Here is a 24260-nt window from a genome sequence, read left to right as displayed (position 1 = left end):
TGGATCAGATCAGATCAGATCGTTTTCTTTCTTTCTTTCTTTCTTTCTTTCTTTCTTTCTTTCTTTCCTTTCTTTTCTTTCCTTTTCCTTTCCTTCATGCCATTACTCTTTGAGATGGTCATCTATCACCAGGCTGGGTGCAGTGGCAGGATCTCAGCTCACTGCCAGGCTCAGCCTCCCAGATTCATCATTCTCACCTCACTCCAGTAAGCTAGGACTGAGTATGCCATACACCTGTATTAGTTTTGTATTTTAGCAAGAATGAGGGAGTTTCACACGTGTTAATGAGGGATGGTCGATCTCCTGACCTTGTGATCCACCGTCTCGGCCTCCCAGGTGTGCTGGGATTACAGGCTTGAGCCACCAGCGCCTGGCCTTTCTTTCTTTCCTCTTTCTCTCTCTTCCTTCCTTCCTTCCTTTCTTTCTCTTCTGCTTCCTTCTCTTTCTTGCTCTCTCTCTCCTTCCTTCCTTCCTTCTTCCTTCCTTCCTTCCTTCCTTCCTTCCTTCCTTCCTTCCTTCCTTCCTTCCTTCCTTCCTTCCTTCCTTCCTTCCATTCACTATATTCCATCAGGACTGTTGTATCCACCTCTGCCATTTTTCCATTCAGATTCCATTTGTTCAAGAACACAGGGCTGTAACACAGTGGTAGAGCCGGAATTAAAACCCATGGTATTCTAAATCTCTGCTCCATAAATTTGTAAGACAGGTTGCACAGCTAGTAAGGGGTGTGGCCACTTGGATTTCAGAGCCATGGAAGTCGTCTGCTTCTTGAAGTCTTCTCCTTACCTATAAAGGGGATGGTGCCTCCTTCCATCCTTTCTTCTCAAGGGAATCAGGAGAGTGCCTCGTTATTGAGAAAGGTTATGTTTGGTGATTCAGGACTGCCTTTCCAAGCCACACAGCAGACCTCTGTAAAGCATCCATGGAAGAGCATCATTACATCTGTCCTTCGTGCTTGTAGAATCTCAAGGAGAAAACCTGTTTCCTCATACGCTCTTTCTTGCTGCCTCTCACTGTTTCAGAAGAAAATAATTTCCTCCCCAATGTTCAAACTAGATGAGCGTGTGAAGCCCTGAATAGAAGATTATTAAAGGAGCCCACAGTCCGCCTTCCAGTCTGCAATCTAATTAGCTGAAAGAGGCCCCTTAGAGTCAGCCCCAGAGAAATCTTCTATGGCCTAGAAAGCCGTCTAATGAGAGAAGACAGCCCATCGAAGAAGAGGGAAAAGCCTATGTTTGTGTTTCTGCGGGAGGGAGGAGAGACTCCAGCTCCTGTGTGTACCTCCATAATCACTTCCACAGGTACGTCCAGCCAGAAAACTAAAAAATGTAATCACAGAGCTCTCAGTAAACACAGCCTAGGTGGTTGTCGCCCTGTAGCCTGGCACAGAGGACACCTCCTAGGGTTTTTCAGAGAGAGGAAGATTGGTTTTATTTAGAGCTACTGCAAGCCCCAGGTAGCCAGCCTCTTCTCACCACTACAACAGACCAGAGAGGAAAAAACAGACTAAAAATAGCCTGCGATTGTGTTAGGGAGGCCTCTCTCATTTGGAGAGTCACAAGTGGCTGGTTAGAGGGGATGGGAGGTGGCAGGTGACGCCAGTCAAATATCCAGGGAGTCACTGCTTCAAGAACAGCAGGAAACGGCCTGCCTTTGGGAACTTAACAACTCTGCCATTCATATTCAGTCATCCACCCATTCATGTATTCAGCAAACATGGATTGAGCGCCTACTATGAGGCGGGCATTGTACTAGGTGCTGGGATACGGGAGTGAAAATGCCAAATGATTTCCCACTCCCATGAAGCTTCTATTATGGGGCCAGAGACAGACAGCATACGTGAAAAAAACTAACAGGATAATTATAGAAAGTGAGAAGTGTGCTATGAAGTGAAATAAAAGAGGGGCAGCTCTACAGGGCCCCATCCAACTCCAAGTTCCCAGTGGGATCAGTGGAGACCTTCATTGTCATACATCTCAGTTAACTCCTCCCTCTGCTTGGTTCTGCTTCCTTCACTCCCCTATAGGTGCTAATCCCAAAGGCAGTCCCTAGAGGCTTCCTGCGAACAGCTGTCTAACTCAGAGTATGGGTTCCAGAGAATCCAACCTAAGGCAGTGAGTGATGGAAGGAGAACCACTTCATACAGTGTTGATAGTGAAGGCCTGTCAGAAAGAGTGATGTTGGGACCTGAATAATGGGGAGGACCAAGCTTTGAGAATGTACTTGGGGAAAGTGTCTCAGGAACAGGGGATGACTGTGAGATGGGAACAAGCTTGGTGTATTAAAGGTATAGAAAAATGGCCCATGTAGTTCAAGCACAGTGATTCTTGAGGAAAGAGGAGTGAAAGGAGAGAGGACAGCAGGGCCAGGTCTTGCAGGGACCCACAGGTAGCAGTGAGGAGTTTGCATTTTATTCTAAGGGGGTGAGAAGTCACTGGAGAGGGTCAAGCACAGGAATGAAAGGATCCAATTTACATTTTAAAAAGATCACTCTGGCTACTGTGAATTCAATTTCACCAGGAAGACAAGACTAACTGACTTGGAAAATTAGAGAATAACCCCAAAGCTATATAATTCTGTACCTATAGAGGGTACTGAATAAGGCTCTTTGGCATGGGTATATCTCATATTCATTGAATATATACTTAGCGAATGTGATAGTTGAACACCTGTTATATGCCAGACAGTGTGCTAGGCTCTGGGATACAGCAAATAAATGGGATAAATAATACCCTGAACCCTCATGGAACTTGCATTCATAGTGGGAAGACTGTGATAATAAAGTGTTCAATCAGGTTGCATAGACTTAAAGCAGGTCATTGGAAATGAAATACATTTTCTGAAGCAGATGGGACTTGAAACAGGTGGGGAAATATGTAGGGAGCAGCCATTGTAGATAGAAAAACTCCAAGAACAATACCAGGGTGGCAGTGGTGAGCATGGTCAAACAGTGTCAATAATTACCATCTATTGAGTACCTGCTATGTGCCAGATACTGTGCTAAGAATTTTGCATCTTTTATATTGTGTAATCTTCAGAGATATCAAATAAGGCAAGCATTATTTTTCTCTCATTTTATAGATGATGAAACCGAGGCTCATAAATATCTTATTCAAGATCACATATCTAGAAAGAGGGGGATCTGGATTTCCTCCCATGCCTGTCTGACTCAGAAACCAAATCCTATGCCCTGAATCCCTGCACTACAGGGACATTCCAGTAGGTGGGGTGCACCATGGAGAGCACCTTGATTGGCCAGAAGTGGCCCCGAGCTGTCTAACCAAGTCTCCTACCTTTTTCCAGGTACAAGTTCTGTGCCAAGACTTGCATGTCTGCTGTTGTGTGGACACAGCTCTTGGTTCTTCACTTTTTTGCCTATGGCTTTCTTCACCGTATCTTTCCTATGTCTCATTTGGCAAAGATTGCTAAATGGTCGCCAGTATCAGGTTCTGTTTTTTATGACACATGGTTTAATATATTTCTTAACATCCTTTACATTTATATGTGGCAGATGACTGAATTCTGGCCAATGGAGCATGAGTGGAAGTTGGTTACGGCACTTCCAGGTCTGGTTCTTAAAAAACTCCTACTTATGCTTGTTTCCCCTGATGTCCATCTTGGGAGACATTCATTGAAGATGTCAGAGCCACTCTTAACCTGTGTCTTTGAGTAACTGCGTGGGGAAGAGACCACTCACCAACCTGGGCCTACCTTGGGCTATTGTGTGAGAAAGAGATAAAATCTACTGTTTTGAACCATTACATGTTTGGGTCTGTTTGTAACTGCAGCCCAGCCTACACTAACTCATACACTTACTTCCTGTCATGACTCCCAAGGACCCAACTCTCCTTTAAAATATCATTCCAGTCTTTGTTTAGGATTTCTGGAAGAGAAAGTGGCAATTTGGACCATTCCAAAAAATTTAGCTAAACCAAGGAGTCTATAGAAAAAAATCAAAGAGTGAGGGAATGAAAACTTCATGTTTTCTGTAGTTATAGCAATAATGTGATGAGTGACAGAATTTTTTTAAAAGGGAGAAATAGAGAGAAAGAGTCATTCCACCTACTCTGGAAGGCACTGGGGTGTGCGGCAGCAATGGCAGAGGTGAAGGGATCTTGTGGTAGCTCCTCATGGGTTTCTGTCTTGAAGGTTTCCTGCTCTGCCTCAACTTTGTGTTCAATCAGGAGAAAAAGCAGAGATAGTGGGGGTAAGTAAGAGAAGACGAGAGGGCATCGCCCTGTGCAATGTCAAATTCGGGCAAGTGTGAGGAGAACAGCTCTCTTGCAATTAGCTCAGGAGTATGGGCTTTCCTGAGGACTGTATGAGTTCTGGACACTTCAGGAGTCCTCAGCTAGTGACATGGTTGATATGGCTCAACTCATAAACAACTTGGAGGTGCAACTTAATTCAGAAGGTGGCTCAATGCAGGTATTCAGGTCCATCACTGGCCCTGTTCAGAGCAGAGATCCCCCTGAGATAGAAGCATAAATAATATGACTTCTCCACCACTTCTGGATGCCAACCCCATGGAGAACCCAGCACTGTTTAATGACATCAGGTTTGAGACCCCAGAAGAACTTTTGGCGAGTGATTTCAGCCTGTCCCCAGTGGAACCAGTTGACTTCTCCTCTCACAAGCCCAAGGCTCCTCTCCAGCCTGTTAGCATGCTGCAAGCTCCAGAACATCCTCCCAAGCCACAGTCTGCTCCCCAGACCCTTGTGGTGTTCACCTCAACATCAGCAAACATTCCTACTATTCTGACCACAGGCTCTGTCCTGACTCCCTCTCAGGGCACCAGTGGCTAGCAGATCTTACATGTTGTTCACAGCATCCCCTCAGTCTGTCTTCCAAGTAAGATGGGTGACCTGAATGCCATCCCAGTGGTGGTGCAGTCTCTGCCCATGGTGTATACTACTTTGCCTGCAAATGAGGGCCCTGCAACCATTACAGTCCCACTCATTGGAGGAGATGGTGCAAATGCTGGATCAGTGAATGTTGACCCCACTCCATGTCTCCACTGGGGATTCCAAGTGACAATGAGGAGAGTGTAATTAAAAGTGGATCCTCAGCCTCACAGAGTCTGCAGGGACCACAGCAAGAACCAGCAGCAATGGTCTAAATGCAGGGAGGAGTCGCTTGACTTAAGGAGAAGACGGATGCACCAGTGTAACTTTGCAGGACGCAGCAAAGTGTACTCCAAAAGCTCTCACCTGAAAGCTCACCATAGAATTCATATAGGAGAGAAGACTTATAAAAGGACCTGGGATGGCTGCTTCTGGAAATTCACTCATTCATTTGAGCTCACCAGCCATTTCTGCGAGCGCAGGCATCAAGCCTTTCCGGTGCACGGACTGCAACCGCAGCTTTTCTGGTTCTGACCACCTGTCCCTGCACCACTGTCGCCATGACGCCATGTGAGCTGCACGGGTCACACTAGAGAAGCTGCACTGGTATCTTTCCTGTTTGTATGTTGAGGTCAGGACCATTTTTTCCTCTTTGACTTCAACTTGCATCTGGAATGGAGTTGAAGCAGCCTGCTGAGCCAAGCTGAGGAGACTGGAGGAAAACATAGCTGGTCTCCCGTGGGGCTCTTCATATTCCACCTTCACCTCTCCACTGTCTAGACCTGTTTTTTTCAACCTCCACATGGTTTGAATTCCAGTGTGACACCCATGGCTGCCCTCCCATCCCCCTGCTCTGAAATAGGACATTTTTCCTGCAGTAACAAAACAGGAATCAAACTCAAGGCTGTGGACAAACATACACTGCTTTTTTCTTTCCTATTTTTCTCTTGTTTTCTAGAACGCTTGTCCATATGTTTTAAAAATAAGTACCTAGCGGTGGTTTGATAGTGTCCTAAATTACTTTTTTCAAGTTCCAAGATAGAAGGAGTGTAACAATGTAATTGATTGGTAAGATTTACGGGGATTCGGTTCCTGAGTGTGAGGCACATTCCCAGTGAATAAGCTGAGTCCCATACCAAACTCAAAAGTTTAAATAAATCGAATTCTATTTCTTCTTAAAGTTTGGTTTTCAATAGAAGAGGGAGAAATAGGGACCGAGAAAGAAGAGAGCTGAGAGAAAGAAAGAGAAGAGGAACTAGAAATATGAGAGAACAGAAAGGATAGAAGGGAAAATAAAGGAAAGAGAGGAAACAAGATAGAAGATACAGAGAAGAAAAAGCATATGTAAAAAAGGACTGAAGGAGCAAAATTAAAATCGAGTCACTCCACAGTTCTGAGAAGATAAGGCTCTCCTAGCAAGATCTCCCAGGAACTCATCACACCCAGCCTCTGAGGTAAAAAGATATTTCTTTCCTGGTCTGGGACCAGGTGTATTAGGCCCATTGCCCTGCTATCTTGCACACCTGCAAAGCATCTGAATACTGCATTGTGATCAGTGGCCTGGGATTAGGTCCCAATCAAACTCAAGAAAATTGTTCTTCCTCCTAGCAGGTAAAAAAGAAGAGGGATAAAGGTTACATCAACAGGGGACAACCTCAGTTTCAGTAACTTTATATTTAGATTGCAGTGACTGGGAGTTAATTAGGCTTGGTCTTTTTTTCACTCTCCACTCCCCATCTTTTTCTTGACAAATTAGTTGGAAAATGGGTTCTAAAGAAAAGCAGAATGATCCTCGGGATTGGTAATGGGGTGGTGGTAATGGGGTAGTTAGGAAGAAAGACCCCTCGAAGCGTTTTGGCTCTCACAGGCCTTTTAAGTCAGTATGTTTGTCAGGACTACGGACAGTTCCAGGCTTGCCTGTGGGAGGGCCATTGAGGAAGCCGAGAAGGTGGCTTTAATAAAGGAACCCTGGAAACTCCTGGATAGTGGGTGCCGGCCACCTTATTTAATTATGCAATGATCAGCAACCTTTACATTTTAATTCGGAATCACAGTAATGAAGCCATCCTGCTTCTACTTGGGGCAGACCTGCTCATTCTTCCGTTGCTCTGGAAGGGTCTTCAGCACTAATTGGCTGTTTGGTAGCTGGATCTTGACAGTGTGAGGTAGGTAGCGATCCCCTTGCTTTCATTCTAATGCATTCTCTGGTCTCTCTGCCCTCCTCCTCTTTGATTTGCCTAATTAGTGCTAATAATTTAAAAGCTGCATGGCCCTCTTTTGATCCTGCTGTCGACGGCAGACAGAGCCATTCCATTAGCAGATATTAAATAGTGCTAATATGTGGTGACACACGGTTGGAACTGGCTCGCACACACTTCCAGCCTGGGACCGCAGGGCTGCCTTACACACACACACACACACACACACACACACACACACTTCATTCACTTTACTCCTAGAGAAAAGTCATTGTCGGCAGTAGCAGTTTTAAAGCACTGTGTCTTAATAACTGTTTGAGGCCCCCTATATCGTGGGCTGGCATTGAAAAACCACATGATTTATTTCACATTTCAGGGTTTTAATGATTAATTCATGAATGTATCTGCAAGAATGCCAAGGTCTCCAAAATAATGAAAGCCTTTTTTTCCCCTAAAGTTGTTTGTTTTCATTTCAAATCAAAGCAATCTGTCTTGAACATTCATTTCTCTCTCCCTTCACTCCCTTCACCCTGAAAGGGGGGAAAAACACTACTGCTCATTTCACTGGGGTCTTGATAACATTTTGACAAGTAATATAATTCATTTACATTTATCAAAATAAATAGATAAGTCTTCTATCTTCTCTCTGTTTAGCTGACATGGACAGGCCTTTCACCTCCAGCAGGCATAAATAAGCTCGAGGTCATGTGCAGTGATTCAGCCTGTGTGTTCCCGAATATTCTGAAACTTCTGTTGAAATGTAAAGGGGTGCTTTCACCCTTTACATTTCACCCTTTACATTTGGATGTGCTTTCCGCGGGACTCTTCCCAGATCCTGGGAAAGCAGACATTGTAGCTGTCAGTCTGACCTGGGCTCATAAGTCATAAACCATATCTTACTTACTTAAAGACAGTAGGATGCCATGGTTAATAATGTTGGTTCTATAATGCAATTAGCTAAGTATTAATCATAGCTTTATCATTTTCCCATCAAGTGTGTGACTTTAGGCAACTCACTCGTAATAGTCACAGCTACATTATAGAGTTGTTACCAGGATTTAAAAAGGTAATACATGTAAAAAGCTCAGCACTGCAACTGATCATAGTAAGTACTCAAAAAAGGTCAGGAATAATGATGATGATGGTGATTGAATAGCCTTGGTCACTGCACAATGGGCAAGAGCAAACAAACCCCTCAGACTCGGGCCTCTGCAAAATGATCTGAATGAGAGGGTTGGTGACTGTGAGAAATGACATTTAGAATCTGTGGGCTTACCAATAACTTTCTCTTTGTGCTCCTATTTGCTTTATGTTTTTAAAAATTTCATTCATTTATTGGTAACTAACAGCCACACTGCATAAAGTTCAAATGGCACAAAAGGGGATACAGTGAAAATTCAGTGTCTTTAGCATTTTTGTTCTCTCTGGGAGATGGTCCTTATTATATTGATCTTGTGTAACTTCCCAGCGATATTAAATACAGATGCAAGACACAAGGATCATATTCTGCTTACAGTTTTTTCTTTAAAATCTTGTGGTGTGTCCACCGATCCCACAGAAATACAAACTACCATCAGAGAATACTATAAACACCTCTACACAAATAAACTCGAAAATCTAGAAGAAATGGATAAATTTCTGGACAAATACACTCTCCCAAAACTAAACCAGGAAGAGGTTGAATCTCTGAATAGACCAATAGCAGGCTCTGAAATTGAGGCAATAATTAATAGCCTACCAACCAAAAAAAGTCCAGGATCAGATGGATTCACAGCCTAATTCTATCAGAGGTACAAAGAGGAGCTGGTACCGTTTCTTCTGAAACTATTCCAATCAATAGAAAAAGAGGGAATCCTCCCTAACTCATTTTATGAGGCCAACATCATCCTGATACCAAAGCCTGGCAGAGACACAACAAAAAAAGAGAATTTTAGACCAATATCCCTGACGAACATCAATGCAAAAATCCTCAATAAAATACTGACAAGCCGGATCCAGCAGCACATCAAAAAGCTTATCCACTATGATCGAGTTGACTTCCTCCCTGGGATTCAAGGCTGGTTCAACATATGCAAATCAATAAACATAATCCAGAAACAAAGACAAAAACCACATGATTATCTCAATAGATGCAGAAAAGGCCTTCGACAAAATTCAACAGCCCTTCATGCCAAAAACTCTCAATAAACTAGGTATTGATGGAACGTATCTCAAAATAATAAGAGCTATTTATGACAAACACACAGCCAATATCATACTGAATGGGCAAAAACTGGAAGCTTTCCCTTTGAAAACAGGCACAAGACAGGGATGCCCCCTCTCACCACTCCTATTCAACATAGTGTTGGAAGTTCTGGCTAGGGCAATCAGGCAAGAGAAAGAAATAAAGTGTATTCGATTAGGAAAAGAGGAAGTCAAATTGTCCCTGTTTGCAGATGACGTGATTGTATATTTAGAAAACCCCATCGTCTCAGCCTCAAATCTACTTAAGCTGAGAAGCAACTTCAGTAAAGTCTCAGGATACAAAATCAATGTGCAAAAATCACAGGCATTCCTATACACTATTAACAGACAACCAGAGAGCCAAATCATGAGTGAACTCCCATTCACAATTACTACAAAGAGAATAAAATACCTAGGAATCCAACTTACAAGGGATGAGAAGGACCTCTTCAAGGAGACCTACAAACCACTGCTCAATGAAATAAAAGAGGACACAAACAAATGGAAGAACATTCCATGCTCATGGATAGGAAAAATCAATATTGTGAAAATGGCCATACTGCCCAAGGTAATTTATAGATTCAATGCCATCCCCATCAAGCTACCAATGACTTTCTTCACAAAATTAGAAAAATCTACTTTAAAGTTCATATCAAACCAAAAAAGAGCCCACATAGCCAAGACAATCCTAAGCAAAAAGAACAAAGCTGGAGGCATCACGCTACCTGACTTCAAACTATACTACAAGGCTACAGTAACCAAAAGAGCATGGTACTGGTACCAAAACAGATATATAGACCAATGAAACAGAACAGAGGCTTCAGAAATAACACCACACATCTACAACCATCTGATCTTTGACAAACCTGACAAAAACAAGAAATGGGGAAAGGGTTCCCTATCTAATAAATGGTGTTGGGAAAACTGGCTAGCCATATGTAGAAAACTGAAACTGGATTCCTTCCTTACACCTTGTACAAAAATTAATTCAAGATGGATTAAAGACTTAAATGTTAGACCTAAAACCATAAAAACCCTAGAAGAAAACCTAGGCAATACCATTCAGGACATAGGCATGGGCAAGGACTTCATGACTAAAACACCAAAAGCAATGGCAACAAAACCCAAAATAGACAAATGGGATCTAATTAAACTAAAGAGCTTCTGCACGGCAAAATAAACTATGATCAGAGTGAACAGGCAATCAGAATGAACCTACAAAATGGGAGAAAATTTTTGCAATCTACCCATCTGACGAAGGGCTGATATCCAGAATCTACAAAGAACTCAAACAAATTTACGAGAAAAAAACATACAACCCCATTGAAAAGTGGGCAAAGTACATGAACGGACACTTCTCAAGAAAATAGACACATAAAAAAATGCTCATCATCACTGGTCATCAGAGGAATGCAAATCAAAACCACAATGAGATGCCATCTCACGCCAGTTAGAATGGCAATCATTAAAAAGTCAGGAAACAACAGATGCTGGAGAGGCTGTGGAGAAATAGGAATGCTTTTACACTGTTGGTGGGAGTGTAAATTAGTTCAACCATTGTGGAAGACAGTGTGGTAATTCCTCAAGGATCTAGAACTAGAAATACCACTTCACCCAGCAATCCCATTACTGGGTATATACCCAAAGGATTATAAATCATGCTACTATAAGACACATGCACATGTATGTTTATTGTGGCACTATTCACAATAGCAAAGACTTGAAACCAACCCAAATGTCCATCAATGACAGACTGGATGAAGAAAATGTGGCACATATACACCATGGAATACTATGTAGCAGTTAAAAAGATGAGTTCATGTCCTTTGCAGGGACATGGATGAAGCTGGAAACCATCATTCTCAGCAAACTATCACAAGGACGGAAAACCAAACACCCATGTTCTCACTCATAGGTGGGAATTGAACAATGAGATCACCTGAACACAGGATGGGGAACATCACACACCAGGGCCTGTCAGAGGGGTGGGGAGCTGGGGGAGGGATAGCATTAGGAGAAATAGTTAATGTAAATGATAAGTTAATGGATGCAGCAAACCAACATGGCACAAGTGTACCTATGCATCAAACCTGCACATTGTGCATATTTACCTTAGAACTTAAAGTATAATAAAAAAATTGTGGTGTGTTCTTTTCTTTGATCCTTGCATGAAACAATAAAGCCTAAGACCATGGCACATCACTCCATTTAGTTTTAGTCATTCCCCATTGATGGACCTTTAGGTTGTTTCTAGTCTTTTCCCAACATAACAGAGTCTTGAAATAGGCTAAGGAATAGAGATTTGTTGGTTTCTTTTGCAGGAGAGAGAATGAAAGGAATGTGTATCATATCTTTGCTTTTTTCCTCTCTAAAACATTAATTCCCTATACTTTTAAAAACAGAATCCTGTTTTTCCTTTGGAGAACTACCCTTTACTCACTTTCTGGCTGACCCTACTCCTGTTTCAAGGATAAGATGTGACTAAAGCCCAACCAATCAGAAGCACTATTTTTACATTTATCAAAATAAATAGATAAGTTTTCTATCTTCTCTCTGTTTAGCTGACATGGACAGGCCTTTCACTTGTCCAGTGATTGGTTCAGGGAAGATCATGTGACCAAGCTCAGGGAAAGATAGTCAGACCTGAGACTTCTGCAGAAACTGCTGGGTCCAGGGCTCCATCTTCCCAATGAAAATGTGGAGCTGGTGGCAGGTTGGAAGGGAAGAGGTACTAGAAACAGGAGGACCAGGTACGACAGGAATGTACTGCAATGGTGGCTGCAATGTGGCTATACTGCAAAGGTGGCTGTACTGCAATGGTGGCTGCAGTACTGTGGAAGAGGAGTTAAGAATAAATTTATTTTAGAGAAAAAGTCAGAGCAGCTGGCAAAACTCTGCAGAGAGGGCCAGAATAAATAGGAGGAAGGGATTCAGCATGACTGAAGGTTTTGGGTTTGGAGAACTGAGGAATGAAGCTACCTGAATGAATGTGGGTATTGAGAGATGAAGCTTGCTGGATGGGTACACTGGCTGTTTGCCTGTCCTTCTCCCATCTGATCTGTGTCACAGGGAGCTATATTTCCCAGCATCGTTTGACATTTAGTTCAGGAAAGCATTTTTGGAAGATTGAAGACTGAGGGAGAGGAGAAACTGGAGAATATTGCTCCTCTTCTCTCTGTGTCTAGTAGGATGGCTTGAGGTGTCTACCACTCATCCCTGATGCCATTTGTAGCCAGACTCTCTTTTCTTGGTCTTAGTTCCAACAGGCAGCTCCTGCCATGATTGTAGGGTCTGCTGGACAGCTGCAGCTTTCAGGCTCTGGTAATTCCAACCTTTTCTGCTGTCCCTCCATCCTTAGGGTTGGTGTCATCTTCCTTCTGTGGTTGATCTCTGGGTTGCCTCAATGTCTTCTGCTTGACTTCTTGATCTTCCATCACTGGAGTAGTCAATTGCTTGTATTAAGTTCTCTCCATTTCGAACACCTAGTAGGGTTTCTGTTTTTGCTAGATGAATCCTAATTGATAGATTGAAGAAGAGGAAGGATGGAGAAGACATGGGCAGAATGTGGGTTGGTGCACAGATAAAAAGGAAAGGTATGAAAAAACACAGGTCTGGGACTTAGTTGTAAGATGGGAGATGCTCAAGGAGAATGAGTTTAGAGGGGGAGGAAGGCAAGAATAGGACCTAGGGATAGTCCCAGATAACTCATGAATGATGATGAGGCATTAGCCAAAGTGGCTTGGAAGTGATAGCTTTCAGAGATGTAAGAGAACCAAATGTAGTCTTACTGTAACTAGGGAAGAATTTTAAGGAAGATCATGAGAGAGGAGGAGGGTGAGAGTTACAGTCAGAAAGGTCACTTGATTGATATGTGGGGGTCAAAAAGAATGAGGGCGTTAAATAGACTGTCTGGTTCTATACTAAGTTAATGTAACCATAGTGCTATACCATTTAAAGCAAGAAGTTAGAAAGGGAAAAATGTAGAGAAATGGGAAATTCAAGGTTGATATTGGGGAGAGGATTAATACTTTTGTTACGGGATAGCTACATTATGAAAACTTTTTACTGTAAACTATGTGGAAGAATGTGACTTGGCTCATGGTGCTGCCAAATTCACTTAGTCATGGACTCTGGCTTTGAAAAAATATGAAGAAATCTTTGTGACCTCTGGTTTGTTGTCTGCTACAGAAGCTTAACTGTAGAGATTGACACCTGTCTTAGTCTGTTCAGGCTGCTGTAACAAAATACCTTAGGCTGGCTGTTTTATAAAGAATGAACATTTGTTTCTCACAGTTCTGGAGGCTGGAAAGTTCAAGAATAAGACGCAGTGGATTCAGAGTCTGTTAAGGGGTCACTCTCTGCTTCTAAGACAGTACCTTGTTGCTGTGCCTTTGCATAGTGGGAGATGAATGCTGTTTCCTCACATGCAAGGAGGGCTAAAAGGGGCATACTTGGTCCCTCAAGGCACTTAATAAAGGCAATAATCTGATGGGACCTTCATGGTCTAATAACCTCCTAAAGACCCCACTTCTTAATACTATTGCATTGAGGATTCAGTTTCAACAAGAATTTTGGAGAAACACAAACATTCAAACCATAGCAATATAAAAGGAAAGCTACTATAAGTCATAGGATCATGAACTCTCAGAGATGGAAAGGGTTATTTTACAAAGGGCCAAATGGAGGCCCAGAGAGACTCATGCATTTAGACCACATGGGCTGCACTGAAGAAAGTCATTTTTAACACAATCTAATGTCATGGAACCAGAAGAGCTGTCTCTCTCTCTTTTGTACATAATCTTGACTTCTTCAGAACTGGGATTGATCTTTCTAATGCAGGACAGTAGGAAGCCCAATACAAGACTCAATAAATGTTGGGTGATTTAATACACAAATGGTGAGGAAGAGGTGATGAGTCTGACAGCCTGGGCAGCACAGATAGACCCTGTCTCATGTGTATATACATATATATATACACATATTTACATATATATACACACATATATATATTTATGTATGTTTTTAATATATTTATATACAAATATATATTTTTAAATAGCTAGGAGTGGTTGTGCATGCCCATAGTCCCAGCTACTTGGGAGGCTGAAGTGGGAGGATCACTTGAGCCTTGGAGGTTGAGGCTGCAGTGAGCTGAGATGGCACAACTGCATTCCAGCCTTGGTGAAAAAGCGAGACCCTGTCTCAAAAATAAATAAATAGGCTTTTCTGGGGTAGCCACAGCATGCATAGTGGGAGCAAATGGTGCTGATGGATAGTGAGGCTCGGTGATGAATCAGTTGGAAAGATTTTGAGCTCAAGAAACAGAAAACTCAACTTTCTTTGGTTGAAGCAATAAGGATGTTTATTGACTTGCAGAAGCAGAAATTTAGGTGCAAGGTAAGCTTTATAGTTGACCAAATTTTGTAGCTCTGTGTGCATTTCTCAGCAGTTCTCTTGGCTCTGTTTCCTGCGTGGAGTGGTTTCACACTCAGGTGAGTATGGAGAGGCTGTAGTTCTCCTCACATCTCACATCTACTCATAATGACACCAAAGGACAAGAGAGAGGACTTTTGGAAGCTCTCCCAGAAGATGGAGGATGAACCCTTTCAGCTCTTGTCCTTGCTTTCTCTTGGTCTGTTTACTAAACAGCAACCAAAGGGAGCCTGTTGAAACAGAAGCCAAATCATGACACTGTTCTGCTCAAAACCCTCCAGCAGCCTCTGTATAAAAGCTGGAGTCCTTTCCAGACCTACAGTGCCCAGCAAGATCGGCCTCAGTGTCACCTCTTTGACTTCTTCTTCTGCTCGTGTCCCTCTTGTCCACTCTACTCCAGCACACTGACCTCCCTGCTGCTCCTCAAACATGCTAAGCCCATCCTGCTCCAGGAAACTTTTCTTGAAATGATCTCACTACAGACTTCATTATGACAAATCCCTCACCTTCCTCGAATAGACTTCCCTGAGGACCCTATTTTAAAATGCAGCCCTTGGACTTTCATGCTTTCCATCTCTGCTTTACTTCACCTTGTTTCACTGATCATCGTCAAATACTATACATATTTTATGACTTATTTTGTTTATTGTCTGTGTCTCTTCACAGAGTCATGACTTCTTTCTTTTCCCTGCCGCATAATTTCTATATTCCCAGCATTTAATAGCAGTGCCTGGAACATAGTAGGTGCACAATAAATATTTGCCAAATAAATAAACAAAGGTCTCTCCCAAGCTTCTCCTTTTCTTTCTTTGGTTCAATTTGGTCACCTTTCCTGAGTCAATCGTTGCAAGGGTTTTTGGGATTACTTCCAAAGCAATCAGCCTCATCCCCAGAGCTGGGGGTGGGGTTGGTTTCCTGTGAAACACATGGCTTCGTGCAGACCTGGACAAAATCTGGATTCTTTTAGGAAGAAGAAGAGGAGGAAATGTGTTGGTTAGGCCACCCACAGTGTCAACTGCAGATGGTGCTATCTCTTTCTGAAGGCCTCACTGTGGCCTCCTGTGCATGTCCCACCTCCCCCTCAGAGTGCTTTTCACTGTCTGAGTGAAAAGATGAGCACAATGGTGAGGACCTTCCCTCTGCGATGTACTGTTAGGAACAGATGGGGAGATGACAAGGGGAAAAGAAGAAAAGTTGCAATGAAAAAACACCTTTGAGAAGCAGCAGTAAAGTCTGCAAAATGAAAAAATCACACGCAAACCCCAGATTGCAACTTCCGAGGTGCTAATGGCAATCCCAAGGAAGTAATTTTCTTGAATGACAGTCTAATTTTATCATTATTGCAGAGAGACCCACTTAAACATAGGAGCTCCTCTGCATAGGCTTCTGCATGGTAACGTCTGTGAGTGATAAAGATCTCAGATGTCCACTTCTGCCTGGAAGCATAGCATGGTACCCTGTGAGGAGCTCTGGTGTGTAGGACCCTGAGCCTGCCTTGGGAACCACCATCAAAGCTGGGGCTCATCCTAACAGCTCAAGCACCATTAGCAGCTAGTGTTTGTGAGGACATTCACTTTTGCTCAGTAATGGCCATAGAGAGAGAGGATCTAAAAGAAGCTAAACTCATATCGCGAATGGCTCCATTCAGTACCAGAGAAGGTTCAGCATATTCATTCTTTGATTTCATAGTAGATTATTCAATACCTGCTATGCAGTAGACACGATTCTAGGCACTGAGGATACACTCTTGCCCCTCTACAAAAGCAGCCAGGGTGCTCGTGTAAAAATGAAAACCCAAATCCTGTCCCCTGCTTAGAAGTCTCCTTATAAGGTTTCTATGTCTCCTTATCACACTGAGAAGAATCCCCAAATCCCATAGGCGGCTCCTGCCCACCTTATCTCCTTGTCTCCTGCCCACCTGGCTGGCCTTGGAGGTTCCTGTGCTCCAGTGTTACCCTGGCCGCCCTCTTTCTGCTGCTCTCTTACTCCGTGCTAGTTCCTGCCACAGGTCTTTTGCACCTTTTGGTTCTCTCTTGGAGCATGCCTCCCTTCCATGTACTCATGGCCAACCTCTCCTTATGCAGCTCCTGCTCAGTGCTATGCTCTCAAAGATGCCTTGCTTGACTAATGCTATACCATACACCAGGGGTGGCATTAAACATTTCTGACAACAGGGTTGGTACACTCACTAGGTAATCCAAACAGATGCTAGCCATTTACAACTGGGACAGCATATGTGTATACCAGCTGAATGCCACCCAATCGCACACAACTTCCCAGTCAGTAAATCAGCCAGTGACATTCATTTCTGTCATACTACCTGCCAGTCTCTGACATTGTCTTGGTGGGGTTGTTTTACTCTCCCTTTTCTCCCCACTTTCTATTTCTTTTTTTTTTCTTTTCTGTTTTTTCTTTGAGACAGAGTCTTGCTCTGTCATCCAGGCTGGAGTGCAGTGGCGCGATCTCGGCTCACTGCAAGCTCCGCCTCCCAGGTTCATGCCATTCTCCTGCCTCAGCCTCCCACTTTCTATTTCTTAATTGCATACACCAATTAAAGGAAGAGTTTGTCTGTTTTGTGCCTTGTGCATTACAGCACTGGCAGTGGCTAGTTCTGAGCTGGGCACCAAGTGGGCTCGCCATAAACATTTGTTGAATGAAAGACCAAAGCATCCCAGCTCTCAGGCAGTTTACATTCTGTGAGATAGGATTAGTGGTGGCAGTTTCAGAGGTGCGCACCTGGAAAACTGAATGGACTTAGAATTCTGAATTCTGAAATCAGAAAGTAACTCTGAATTGGAGTGAATAATCACGACCCTGTGAGTGCCTGGGAGAAGGCAGATCTGCATAGCTTCTGGAATGATAAATCTGGGGCAATGTCTTCAGGATAGATGATCTACAGAAAAGGCTACAGTTCTTGAGGACTCTTGCCACATTAGTCTGACCCTGAACTTCAACAGCACTCACTGTCTTCCTGCAGTGTTGGTCTTTTTGTAGAGCCTGAAATGAATACAGCTCTTGATAGCTTAAACACCATCTTTAATAATCCTATCTAGAATGTATTGTTTAATTCTTTTTTAAAAAAATATGAAATGTTTCACAAATTTGCGTGTCATCCTTGTATAGGGGCCATGCTCGTCTTCTCGGTATCGTTCCAATTTTAGTATATATGCTGCCGAATGATGCCCTTGTGAGACAGGTAGGTGAAATCAGCTTCATTTTGCGGACTAAGGAACTGAGAGCTGAGCACAGTGGTGTGCACCTGTAGTCCCAGTTATTCAGGAGGCTGAGGAAGGAGCATCACTTGAGCTTCCGAGTTCAAGGCCAGCCTGGGCAACATAGTGAGACCCCCATCTTAAAAAAAAAAAAACCCAAGAAACTGAAACCCAATGAGATTAGATGACTAGCCCAAGGACATAGAATGAGGAAGAGGCAGAGGCAGAGGCAAAGCCCAAGCATTGTAGCATTGTATTTCCACTGCACCCAAATGTGAGCTTTTTTTCTGAGATGGAGTTTCACTCTCGTTGTCCAGGCTGGAGTGCAATGGTGCGATCTCAGCTCACTGCAACCTCTGCCTCCTGGGTTCAAGCGATTCTCCTGCCTCAGCCTCTGGAGTAGCTGGGATTATAGGCGTGTGCCACCATGCTGGGCTAATTTTTGTATTTTTAGTAGAGATGGGTTTCACCATGTTGGTCAGGCTGGTCTAAAATTCCAGACCTCAGGTGACCCACCCGCCTTGGCCTCCCTGCTGGGATTGCAGGTGTGAGTCACCGAGCCTAGCCACATTAGGGCTTTTAGGGTGTTCATCACCTAACTGATCCATTTCTGGTCTTCTCTAGGGAGATGTTTATTTTGTTTTCAAGTGAGGCTCGAGTGAGAGTGGTTTGTGAGCCAACCACAGCACTGTCTTGACTGGATATACCATTTGATGCCATTTTGAAAATCCTCCCACAGTTTTAAAATTGACTTTATATTGGGATAATTGTAGATCCACATGCATTTGTAAGACATAATAGAGTGATCTCCTATGCCCTTTATCCAGTTTCTCCCAATGATAGCATTTTGCAAAACTATAGCACAATAGGATATTGACTCTCTCACATTTTTAAGAGAATTTTAAAAAATGCACTCAGGGAGTTCAGGGGGCCGGGCACACACCTTTGCCCTTAGGCTGTGCCAGCACTGCCCTGTGGGCCCAGAGTCAGGGGCTTGGGAGGCAATCTGGCCTGCCTCTGCCCCTGCTCCTTGTGCCGGCTCCCTGGGGCTCAGCTTCCCCACCAGTGTGGCCAATGTGAGCTTCTTGATGGCAGGGGCCATGTGTCTCTTGCCTTGTCTCTGGTGCCTTGTATGGGGTAGACTCAAGTAGACTTCCTGCTTCCACAGACTCATTAAGGAAAGTGGACAGAGCCATGGAGCCTCCACATGGCGGGTGTATGTCAAGGAAGCAGCGCCGCCAGGTTCTGGGTGACCTTGGGCGGATTGCATCCCTTCACAAGCCTTAGCTTTCTTAGCTATAAAATGAAGGGCTGGATAATGTCCATAAGAATCTTTCCAGTTTTGATGTAGGATTCTGTGATGTCAAAAATAAGAGTGATTGTATTATTGCGAATTGAAAAATAATTATCTTTTATGTGCCACATGTAACTTTCTATTTCTCAAGCTACCTGTTATATAGCGTCAACATTGCCTCATATATCAGACACTGCTGTAATAAGTATGCAATTTGTAGCTGCAATTTCCATTTTATGGCAATATCTGATTTACACGAGGTGTTTTTAAAGCGTGTCACTTATAACGTACACACCTGCCAAGAGCCTGCTCTTTCATAATGACTTTTCAGCGAGGTCAGAGAAAGCGCCCAAATTCAAGTAAACAAACAGCAGGCAAGCTTTCAACATGAAAGCTTCTTTTCCACCATAGGGAAGGATGCTGTCTCTCAATAGAGGATGGTGACAAATCTCCCATATTCAGACCTGCTTAGGTGAATCAGGACTGAACCCCTTTCTAACAGGTGCTCTCAAACTCCAATTGAAGAAGAGGAGAGCGATTCACAAGCCTGTGTATGCACCAAGTGAGGGGCTGTTTGTGGAAAATTAGTTAGCTAAGAATCAATTCACTGAATGACCAGTTCATTAAGTGTTCAATCCATTGATCATTTTGATAGAAATTTGAAAATGAATATTCAAGAGGTGGAGGCAGAAGCAGGGTAATAGGTAGGGGCATCTAGAACACAAAGTATGAATTTAGTAAATTTTTAAACTGTTTATTGACCTTTTGGAAAATTGGTTATTTTGCATGTTCGCTGTTGATGGATTGATTTTTGGTAAATTTGTTTCTGGAGGATCAGTTCAGCCTGTTGGAGATCTGAAAACTTTACCTTTTAGTGTTAGTGATGCAGATTTTAGGCCCACTTTGTCCATCCCTCTGCGGCCAAGCAGAACATCCCTGAGCCAGCTTGATCCCAGGAAGAGAAAGAGGCATAGTAACACAGGTTGTGCATGATGGACCTAATCTTTGTCTAATCCTGGCACACCTTGAGTGAAAAGGATTTTGAGAAATCTCTCTCCTTAATTCTTGCAGGAATTTGTGGCCTTTGAAGCAGAGCCAAGCAGACACAAGCTTCATGTAAACTTGATCCTCTTGCAAGCCTCTGAAGCCTTTTCAGCCAGCCCTTAAACACCACTGCTCATATAGTTATGCTACCAGGATTTTTTTCCAGCTTCTCATGCTAGTGCAATAATGGTGAAAGCACTCAGGGACCAGGACAAATAAGGGCAGTAAGGATGTCTTCAGATAAAGCATCTGCTGACCCAGCCTCTCTTGGACGCCGTGAGGTCCAGTTAAACAACTTGACATGATTGGCTGCCCACCGGGACAAAGACTGGCTGAGAAGAGGATGGATTTCTGCTCCAGTGATTTGGCCACTAGTTCAAAATCTTCCTAAAGGTCAGTCATCTGGCTAGGATTTCTTCTTGAGCCTTGGCTGGCTTGTGCAGCTTCTATTTGAGGCAGACTGGCCTTTGAAGCTTGTAGCGCAGGCCTGCAATGCCCTACTAGTCATGGCCCCAGGGCCAGCACAGAGCTAGACTTGGTAAATAGGCTTAATAAAGATTTGTAGAATGAATGCTAGCCTTGAACAGCATGTGGCCAGCCAAGTTTCTGCCTTTCTCCTGTCACTCCTGGTGACTTTATTGTAGTGGAGGACTTTCTTGGCCCAGTTACATGGTGTAAGAAATTACAAGGGATTTCTCATTCCTGTGATGTGGCCCATTTCCTGGTGGTGTGGCACTGCCCATCATGCTCTTGAATATGCCACCTTCTGAGCTAGGAATTCCCTCTCCTTATCTATTAGCTTGTCTGAACTTCTCCGTCTTTGATACCCAGCTCAAATGTTATCCTGGGTGTAACACCTTCCCAGTTCCTCCAGCTCAGATTTATTTTGAATTGTAATTGTTTCTGCATGTCAGTCACCTACTATATTGTAAAACCTTCAGGGACAGACTCTTATCTTTATTCTCATTATTCATTTACTTGTTTAGAAACAGTGTAACACAATGGTTAAGGGCACAAACTATGGATTTATAGTTTAGGTTGATTGTGCAACTTACTGATTATGTAATTTACAGTGAATGGCAAACTCTTTAAACTATCTTTTTTCCTTCCTTCTTTCCTTCCTTCCTTCCTTCCTTCCTTCCTTCCTTCCTTCCTTCCTTCCTTCCTTCCTTCCTTCCTTCCTTCCTTCCTTCTCTCTCTCTTTCTTCTTTCTTTCTTTCTTTCTTTCTTTCTTTCTTTCTTTCTTTCTTTCTTTCTTTCTTTCTTCTTTCTTTCTTTCTTTCTTTCTTTCTCTTTCTTTCCTCTTTCTCTCCTTCTTTTACTTTTCTTTTTTTTTTGAGACAGAATCTCGCTTTGTTGCCCAGGCTGGAGTGCAGTGGCAACTTCTTGGCTCACTGCAACCTCCATCTCCCTGGTTCAAGAGATTCTCCTGCCTCAGTCCCTTGAGTAGCTGGGATTACAGGCACACACCACTACGCCTGGCTAATTTTTGTATTTTTAGTAGAGATGGGATTTCACCGTGTTAGTCAGGCTGGTCTTGAACTTCTGACCTCAAGTGATCCACCCACCTCAGCCTCCCAAAGTGCTGGGATTACAGGCATGAGCCACCATGACAGGCCTCTATTTTTCTTATATGTAAGGATGAATATTGTGGTAGTATTTTGTTTTAGGGCCTTTGGAAGAATTAGAGCATTTATTGGGCACTTACTATATGCCAAGCATTATGCTGATAATAGTAATTAATATGATTATTGATGTAGCCAACTTTTTTTTTTGGCACAAATACTGGGGCCTGATATTGTTCTAGGTGCTGCCTCTAGGATCTAGCAAGACGTTTTGTATAGAGTTGGGCCTTGGCAAATGTTCACTGAATGAGTAAAGCTAGAACAAGTTGTGGACTTAGTTTGTAAATCTTTGTATCAGTCAAATAAGCTGGATTATGCTGTGTAACAAATATCTCATCCCCAACATCTCATGGCTTATTTTAACTTTAACAAAAATGTATTTATTGCTCCTCTTATATGGTTAGTGTGGGATAGCTGCAATGCTCTTGTCTTCAGAGGTCAGGTGGTTTCACCTCAACAGATGCTTTCATGATCTCTGTGGCAGAGGAAAAGGAATGGTGTGCACTGGGTCTTAAAGTGACACATATCATCTCTGCTTACATCTTTTTGGCTAGAGAAAGTTACGTGGCCTTGTCTAACTTTAAGGGGAGAGTGAATTGCAATTGTAATCCTACTCTGTACTCAGAAGGAGAAAAACCACGATATTTGCAAATATCCTTCATGGCTACCACAGGATGGAAGCTGATGATATAATCTTCTAACACACAAGCCAGTTTTGGCCTACAAAGACCCCCCTGTTCAAAGTCAGTGTCAGCAGCTACCCTCAGGGTTCTGGTTTGGAATTAAGTTTTCAGACTAGGTATTTTTTTTTCTTCTCACTTCCCTACTCAATTATATTTTAAGCAGATGGGTGATCCTGTCAACCTTAAGAAAATAGCAGGAAGAAACAAATTAATGTAAAACACCCTACATTCTAATTAAATTTTTCTGCCACCCCAAGGTTTGAGCTTGGATGCTGATTTGCACTTAAAGAAAATCAAAATACAAGCCCAAATTCAAGAAAGCTTGCAAAATGCTTTCATGTTGTTCTCCTCAGCTGACATGTAAATGAAAAGAATGCTTTTATTTTCCCCCACAGCAAACACCTTTGTTTTTGTTGCTTGATGGCTTGGAACGGGATTCTGTTTAAAGACAATTAAAAGCAGCTTCTAAATGCAGAAATCCAGTGAAGCAGGCCAAGCAGAAGATGTAGATGGAAGGTTAAGTGGGGCAAATCTTAATCAGGTTAGAGAAATGTGGCCAGGACTGCAACTTGAGGCTCAACCCAATACTCCAAAAGATCTACCATCACAACCCTCCACTCTGTCCCATTTCCACTAAATAAAGTGAAGCCATATTAGTTGTCTGTTTCAGTATAGCAAGTAACTCCAAAGCTCAGCTGCTGCAAACAACAAATAGTTATTATTTCCCACAGTTTCTGAGGGTCAGGAATTCAGGAGTGGCTTTGGTCAAGCTGTTAGCAAGAGCTGCAGTTATCTGAAGGCTTGACTGGGGTTGGAGGATCCTTCCAAAGCCCATGGTTGTGATTGTTGGAGGGTGTCAGTCAGTTCCTTGCAGGGTTTCAGCCAGAGGCCTCAGTTCCATGCCATATGGTCCTCTCCATAGAGTCATTCACAACATGGCTGCAAGCATCCCCAAGTGATCAAAAGATAATTCGAAAGAACAATCAAGACAAAGCCACAGTCTTTTATAACCTGATCGTGGAAATAAAATACTTCACTTCTGCTGTGTTCTGTGGGTAACACAGACTCTACTACAGGTTGGAACGGGAATATACAAGGATGTGAACATCGGGGGTAGGGATTATTGGGGGTCATCTTGGAGAAAGGTTACTGTATGCAGGATATATCTATGTATACACACACACACACACACTTTTTTTTTTTTTTTTAATCAGGAAACAAGAAAACAAACAACATAGTACCTACTATGGCCAAGAACTGGGCTAGATGATCTGTATAGGTTCTGTCAGTCTTTACAATAACTCTGCAAAGTAAATGCTATTATAATGCCCATTTCACAGATGAAGAAACTGCATTTCAGAGTGATTAAGTAGGTAAATGCTATCTGGGTAGGAAGTGGTAGAGCCAGGGCATTGCCACTGGGAAATCTGTCTCATGCAATACACTTTCTGGAGCTATTTGATTGCCAGGTAAGGGTGAGGATAGCATGATGTAATCCTGAGAGTGGCCTTGGAAGTTAGCCCAATCAGGCCTCAACTCTAGATGCAGCCACTCACCCGCTGTGTGGACTTTGGTAAGTTACCTGATGTCTCCCAGCTTCTCTGTCCTCATCTGTAAGATGGGGATGAAATTAAAAGTGCTCACTGCACAAGGCTGTTGTGAAGATTAAATCAGGTGATGATGTTGACTGCCTAGCTTGGTGCC

At 43.0% G+C, this 24260-nt stretch overlaps 1 non-coding gene and 1 pseudogene across 1 annotated transcript; one reads left to right on the top strand and one right to left on the bottom strand.

The window, feature by feature from the left end:
- The first annotated feature begins 618 nt into the window (after positions 1 to 618).
- On the top strand, positions 619 to 8625 carry LOC101025380 (annotated as a pseudogene).
- Positions 8626 to 17776: 9151 nt separating this feature from the next.
- LOC116271413 lies at positions 17777 to 17881 on the bottom strand. The gene has a single exon (XR_004179968.1). It is a non-coding gene; the product is annotated as a U6 spliceosomal RNA (small nuclear RNA).
- Between the last annotated feature and the right edge of the window lie 6379 nt (positions 17882 to 24260).

Source organism: Papio anubis, chromosome 18 (genome assembly GCF_008728515.1).
Source record: "Papio anubis isolate 15944 chromosome 18, Panubis1.0, whole genome shotgun sequence".
Taxonomy (NCBI): Eukaryota; Metazoa; Chordata; class Mammalia; order Primates; family Cercopithecidae; genus Papio; species Papio anubis.
The sequence above is the reverse complement of the archived record's forward strand: the minus strand, read 5'-3'. Positions and strand labels throughout refer to the sequence as shown.